Source organism: Giraffa tippelskirchi, chromosome X, assembly GCF_054371585.1.
Source record: "Giraffa tippelskirchi isolate mGirTip1 chromosome X, T2T-mGirTip1v1.2.pri, whole genome shotgun sequence".
Classification (NCBI taxonomy): Eukaryota; Metazoa; Chordata; class Mammalia; order Artiodactyla; family Giraffidae; genus Giraffa; species Giraffa tippelskirchi.
In genome coordinates this window covers 127,269,858-127,277,679 of record NC_137289.1, presented here as the reverse complement: position 1 = coordinate 127,277,679, position 7,822 = coordinate 127,269,858, and positions in this window count along the sequence as shown.

The window sequence follows — 7,822 nt, the reverse complement described above, 5'->3', positions numbered from 1 at the left end:
TTCTTTTACACAAACATTGAGAATCTGCTCTTAAGAAGTCTTCATGCTTGTACTGGTGATGTTTAGTCAAAACAAGTCCTAGCCTCCATCCATTATAGTTTCTCAGAGATGCTGTCATTCTATGGAAGAGGCTGAGATACATTCTACTTCAAGAAGAACAAGAAAGAAGCAGGATAAAGAGGGGTTGGAGACAACATATTACTTTGGTTTCATTGCTAAGTGGAATTTTGGCTGATTTGGGAGGTTGGGTCTTTTTTTTTTCAACTTGGAACACTGCATAATTTCTAACATCTGATAGATCAAAAATAATCTAGCTGATGTAACATCTGAGGTGAAGATAATCATAGTAATAACTGACATTGCTCCTAATGTCTCAATAGAGACAGGTGCCATGACAGAAGCTTTCCATAAGTACTTATATTCCACCAATCTGACAAGAAAGGACTTATCACGACTACTTCACAGTGGGGAGCCCAAGGCTCAAAGAGTTAGAGTTTGGTTTTGTGCTGAAATACATATGGCTGGTAAATGACAGCTGGGAATAGACTCCTGCTCTAAACTACTTTAGCACTCATACTGTTGTTCTCCCCCCAACCTGAGACATACCCTTTTCTTTTTTTTTAACAAGTACTTTGAACATTTGACATTTCCTTTTCCTTATTTTCTTTTTATTTATTTATTTATTTGGCTGTGCTGGATTTATCTGTGGCACGTGTGGTCTAGTTCCCTGACCAGGGATAGAACCTAGGCCCCCTGCACTGGGAGCCTGGAATCCTAGCCACTGGACCACGAGGAAAGTCCCCACCCTTTATCTTTTATTTCTGTGCTTTTCTCCGTACTCCAAAGTTTGTCCTAGGTGATAGAAAAGAATGCCCTTGTGCTCAAGTTACTGGATCAAAATGTGTAGCCGGAGCACTAAGAATACCAAATATACTTAACCAAAGATACGTATCCCTTGTTCATTCCTCATAGATAAGTGAAAGAAACAATATTCAGGGACAGTGTAAGCATGTACATTGGCCCTGGTAGGTAACCTCTGAAGACCAAGGAGTTTCCATATCATCCTTACAGTCTCTTCTCTATACAAAGTAAACCTATCAGAACGGGAATGACATGAGAATCTTCACCTGGCTGTGATAGATAGATCTACCTTTTTTCTCCCTAAAGGACTACCACCTGTCCAGGGACTCCTGCTGCCTTGGACTAGAGCTTCTCCATCTCCCATCACTCCTGGGACAGGGACCCATTCTCTGTAGCACTGCAGAGCAAACATAGCTCAAGGGTTTGTAGAGACATGGAATTTCCCCAAAGGCCGTTAATCCAAGACACAGAAAGCAAGATGAGGGCCCCATGTAGGAGGACTGAGGAGAGGAAGACACAAGATCTGACCTTGTGCCCTTAATTCCCTTTTTATTCTTGTTACTGAGAAATGTATGAAGGATTAAGAAGAGGGACTCTCGGGTCGAACTATGATATTGTAATACACAGCCAGACCAATAATAATATTAATGCCGAAATAAATGTGACATATGAAGAGAGGAAAAAAGAGATAGTATTTGCTGACAATAGGATCATCTATCCATACGTATGAGGTTTCAAACATCTTAAAAGATATGACAGTTTTAAGTTTCAGATCAGCTTATAAGATCAGTAAGGGACTCAAAAAACTCATCTCACAGCCATTTCTTTGCTTAAAGTAATATCTATTAGATGTAAAATATAAAGTTTAATTATTAGAACAGAAGTTGCCTGAGAAGTCTGGCTGAAGGAGAGAAGGGACAGGTTACCGCGTTTTGTTTCTCTCACAGGTCTCTACCTGGGCCCCTTACTTATGCCATGGGTTTCCCATCTCCTCTCACCCCTAGGACAGGGACTCCTTCTCTGCAAGGTGTGCAGTAGGGAAAGTACTCAGGGCCTTTCAGGCATGTGGCATTTCCCAAGAAGTCTTTAATCAAAGGGAGAAGGGCCTTTAGGAAGACACCCATGCAACTCCATGGACGGAGGAATGCAACACCCTAGAATAGTAGGTGTAAGAAGGCTCCAGGCAGAGCTCCCAAGCTGAACATTTTGTTCACAGTACAGTTGTCAGGGACTTGAAACCTTTGGTCTAAGGAGGGCAATCACAGGTCAGAGTAGAAATTGTCAGATATATATGGGAAGCCCCTTAAAAAGAAGTGGAAGAAATAGCCACCCAGAACCACTGGGGTTCTGTAGCATCCACTTCCTGCTGTCAGCCGTCAGAAGTCCTGAATTCCATCATAGGATGAGGTAGAGAGAGGCCTTGAGAGCTGAGAAAGAGAAAGCGATACTGCCATGGGGAAGGCATGTTCCAGAACCAAGTCTTCCAGCTCCTCTATACTGACATCCAGGGCGGATCCTTCATCTTGAGGCTGAAAGGAGAAGTAAGTATTCCAGGTAATTGAGTGCCAAGGTGGATCCAAAGGGAACACATTTTATGTCTTTTTGTGTTCTTGCCTGACCTCAGTAACTGGGAGATGTATCTTTTCCTGTTTAGGGCTTTCTTTTTGGCACTATTCAAATACTCTTCTTAAAATTGAAGGTTAATTTCACTTCCATAGTTGTGTTTATGAAAAAAGTATATCCCTTTATTGCTGTTTTTCAGTTAAATACAAAGGTTTTTATATTTTGTATAATGAGTCAAAAATCCTTGAATCTCCTTTTGTGGTTCTGAACAAGATGACATATCAAGAGAATTGGGAGTTTCTTGCCAATGATAATGGACAGTGAGTGAAATTGTTCATATCAGGAAATGAGAAAAAGGGTCTTGCCTGTGTGGCATCTGCAATAGAGTGGAACAGGAATTCCAAGACCCTGTTTCCCCTCAGCAACCCAGATTTTAAAATTATATAAGTAGCAAAAGAACCTTTATAGAAGGTCCAGAATCCAATGAAGAATTTGCAGTACCACAGGTAAGCATAAAACTTAGACCAGCTGCACTTAAAATGAGTAAGAACAACACACACACACACATACACACACACACACACACACACGATTATGGACCATGAATAGCACTATTCATCTCTGATGAACAGTTTCTATACTAAACTGTTATCTCAAAAAATGTGATCACCAATGGTTCACAGCTATTTCTTACTCTGTTTAGTACGATACCGTAAACCTTGAGTAACACAATAGGACTCATATGAAGTGCCGCTAGTGGTGCTGGAAGTGCTCTCAAGAAGCAGAGAGAAGTCATGACATTATACAAAAAAGTTGAATTGCTTGTTGTATACCGGTTTGGATCTGCAGTCATGGTTGCCGCTGTTTCAAGATGAATGAATCCAGCATAAGGACTACTGTAAGGAAAAGAAATGGAAATTTATGAAGCCTTCAGTGCAGCTACACCAGCAGGTGTGAAAATGTTGTGCTTTTTGTGAAATACATTTTTATCTTGTATTGAAAATATAACTTGTATGTGGGTGCAGGGTTGCTAAAAGCAAGACATATCTATAGACTCTAATATGATGGAAGAAAAAGCAAAGTCATTATGACAACCTAAAGCAAAAGTGGGCGAAGGATCTAATGCTGGAAAATTTAATGCCAGCAAAGGGTGATCTGATAATTTCAGAAAGAAGTTTGACTTAAAAATATCAAAATAATAGAAGCAGCTTTTGCAAAATCAAGAGGCAACAGGTGGTTTCCCATATGTCATTAAGAAATCACTGGATATTAATTTTGTATCCTGCAACTTTACCAATTCATTGATGAGCTCTAGTAGTTTTCATGTAGCAACTTTAGGCCTTTCTATGTCTAGTATCATGTCATCTGCAAGCAGTGCCTGTTTTACTTCTTTTCCAACTTGGATTCCTTTTATTTCTTCTGTTCTCTGATTGCCACGGCTAGGACTTCTGAAATCATGTTGAGTATAAGTGGAGAAAATGGACATCTTTGAAATTTTCATATTAAGTGAAGTCACACAAAGACAAATATCACATCACTCAAATGTGGAAATATGATTTTAAAAAATGATAGAAATAAACTTATTTACAAAATAGAAAAAGAGTAAACAGATATCAAAAATGAACCTATGGCTACCAAGGAGGAAACGTGGCAGGGAGGGTTAAATCAGGAGCTTGGGATGAACATATACACAGTACGGTATTTACGCTAGATAGCCAACAAGGATCTATTGTATAGAACCAGGAAGTCAATGTTCGGTGATACCTTATATGAGGAAAGAGGCTCTAAAAGGGTGCATATATGTCACTTTGCAGTACACCTGAAACGAACACAACATTGTAAATCAAATATACTCCAATAAAATTTAAAACAGAAAATCCCTGAGGAGAAAGGAGATCTGTCTGGACAGGTTTTAAGGCAGATGAAAGGGCCCTGTTCTGGACGAAATGCCACAAAGTACATTCATGGGTAAGGAAGGGAAATGAGCTCCAGGATTTGAGACAGAAAGAGATAGGCTAATTCTATGATTCTGTGTAAATGTCGTCAGGTTTTTGTGCAGATGATCAGGACTCCCCTAACCTGTAGAGCTGCAAACTCTGAGCTTTAAAGGGAAATGATAACCATCATCTGTCAGTGTTTCAGTTGTACAGCAAGAAGGCTAGAGAGCAGGAACCCTTTGGGGGGATTGGTTTTATCAGTGCTTTGTCCCTGGATGCAGAAAGTACCTTGCCAGTAAGGGACTGCCTTTTAAAATTCTTTTGATACTGGACAGTGCCTTGGCCACCCAGAACCCTGTGAGTCCAACACTGAAGGTGTCAAAGTGTCTCCTTTCCCCTAAACACAACATCTCTAAGTAAGCCTCTAGGTCAGAGGGTCAAAGGAAACTTTAAGGGTCATTACACATGGTACTCTATGGAAATGATTGCCCATGCTATGGAAGAGAACCCTGATAGAACATCATGAAGTCTGGAAGGATTACATGACTGAAGACGCGATTGTTGTTACCAAAAAACCCCCATGAAAGTCCCAAACAATAAATTCCCGCTTAAGAAACCTGTCCAGGTGTTGTACATGCCTTCACAGGATTTGTGACAGAGCCAGTTAAGGAAATCATGAAAGAGACCGTGGATATAGCATGAAAAGGTGGGAGGGGTGAAGAGTCCCAAAATATGGATCTTGGAAATATCCAAGAGCTAGCAGACCCTACAGCAGAGGAATTAACAGAATACGACCTGATGGAGATGAGTGGTTCTGAACCAGAGCTGGATGATGAGGAGGAAGACATAGAAGAAGCAGTGCCAGAAAACAAATTGACATTAGACAATCTGGCAGAAGCGTTCTGAGTACTCAAGACTGCTTTTGACTTCTCGTACGGCATGGACCCTTCTATGATCCGGGCACTGGAACAAAAGCAAATGGTGGAAGGAGGACTAATAACACACAGAAACGTGTTTAGAGAAATGAAAAAGCAATATCTTTGGAGAGAAATTACAATGTATTTCCGTAAAGGTACACTGAGTGTGCCTGCTTCTCCCGCCTGCCTTTCCATCTCCTCCACTGTTCCATCGCTGCCACTCATCAAGGTCAACCCCTCCTCCTCCTCAGCCTACTCAGCACAAAGGAGATGGGAATGAAGACCTTCATAGTGATCCACGTCCACTCAATGAATAGTAAATAATCATTGTCCCATACAGGTAATAATCTTACCTGTTGAGTATGTGTGTGAGTGTCTTTGTGCTAAGCGCTAATAACTGTAGGCAAGGACTGTATGAGATGCTTCTGTGTCATCATCACCACCAGCTAAGCAATCGTCCTGTAGAACATAGCATGCAAGACTTGTATTGAAGTGGATAGCCTACCATTACATAGGCAGAAGGTGAGTGACATTTAATATAAAATTAATAATGTTTACATTCTCTGTTTTATAATTTTGCTTTCAAAGAATTGTATTACTATACACTGTCCCATCTCTCTCTTGTGAATGGATAAAGTGCACATCAGCCTGTCATCGCAGGTAAGTGTTTTCTCTTAAAGTAGCAATGTTTTCAGTACTCTATTATAAATATGACTGAAATAGTGTAGGATATAAAAACGTTTAGTGATCCACTCATTACTATATATGCTCAGTGACCATGAAGCAATCCTATCAATTATACTAGGCTACTGTAAAGCAATCATATTGCTGCTTCTGCATTATCAACGCTTGAATCATTATACCTGTAACTAAATATGAAATGCTTTTCACATTATTTGTTCCTTTCTGATATTTAGTGTTTCGTATCTATAGTCTTTTGTGTCAAATAAGGCACTATAATGTATGTACTGACAGACAATTCTTGCAAATGCATGCTGTAAAATTACAATATTGATAAATACAGTACTGTGAATATATTTTCTCTTAAAATTTTCTTCATAACATTTTGCTTTCTCTAGCTTACATTATTGTAAGGATACAGTAGCTAATACTTAGAGCTACGTCAACTAGAAAGAAAGGAGTACATCAAGGTTGTATACTGTCACCCTGCTTATTTAACTTATATGCAGAGTACATCTTGCAAAATGCTGGGGTGCATGAAGCACAAGCTGGAATCAAGATCACAGGGAGCAATATCAATAACCTCAGATTCACAGATGATAGCATCCTTCTGGCAGAAAGCGAAGAAGAACTAAAGAGCCTCTTGATGAAAGTGAAAGAGGAGAGAAAAAGTTGGCTTAAAGCTCAACATTCAAAAAACGAAGATCATGGCATCCAGTCCCATCACTTTATGGCAAATAGATGGAAAAACAATGGAAACGGCGAGAGACTTTATCTTGGGGGGCTCCAAAATCACTGCAGATGGAGACTGCAGTCATGAAACTAAAAGACGCTTGCCCATTGGAAGAAAAGCTATGACCAACTATACAGCATATTAAAAGGCAGAGACATTACTTTACTGACAAAGGTCTGTGGAGTCAAAGTTATGGTTTTGCCGGAAGTCACGTATGGATATGAGTGTTGGACCATAAAGAAAGCTGAGCACCGAAGAATTGGTGCTTTTGAACTGTGGTGTTGGAGAAGAATCTTGAGAGCCCCTTGGACTGCAAGGAGATCCAACCAGCCCATCCTCAAGGAAATCAGTCCTGAATATTCATTGGAAGGACCGAAGCTGAAGCTGAAGCTCCAATACTTTGGGCCACCTGATGCAAAGCACTGACTCACCGGAAAAGCCCCTGCTGCTGGGAAAGATTGAAGGCAGGAGGAGAAGGGGATGACAGAGGATGAGATGGTTGGATGGCATCACCGACTCAATGGACATGGGTTTGAGTAAACTCTGGGAGTTGGTGACGGACAGGGAGGCCTGGTGTTCTGCAGTCCTTGAGGTCTCAAACAGTCGGACACAACTGAGTGACTGAACTAAATACTTAGAGCATACAAAATATACATTGACTGTTTATCAGTAAGGCTTCCAGTCAACAGTAAGTTAGTAGTAGTTAAGTTTGGGCAGAGTGAAAAGTATACAGGGATTTGTGACTCCATGGGGGTGGGGTTGGTGCCTCTAACCTCCACATGGTTCAAGGGTCAATTGTACATCCAAAGGAAGTGAAATCAGTATCTCGAAGAGACATCTTCACTCCTGTGTTCACTGCACCATTATTTACAATAGCCAAGATATGGTAGCAACCTAAATGTCTACCAACAGATAAATGGATAAAGAAAATGTGTCTGTGTCCCGCAGACAATGGGATATAATTTCCCCTTAAAAATGAAAGAAATCTTGTTATATGGGGCAACATGGAGAAACCACAGGGACATTATTCTAAATGAAATAAGCCAGTCACAGAAGGACAAATGCTGCATGGTTCCACTTATATGAGGTAGCTAAAGTCTTTATACACATAGAAACACAGAGGGCCCAGG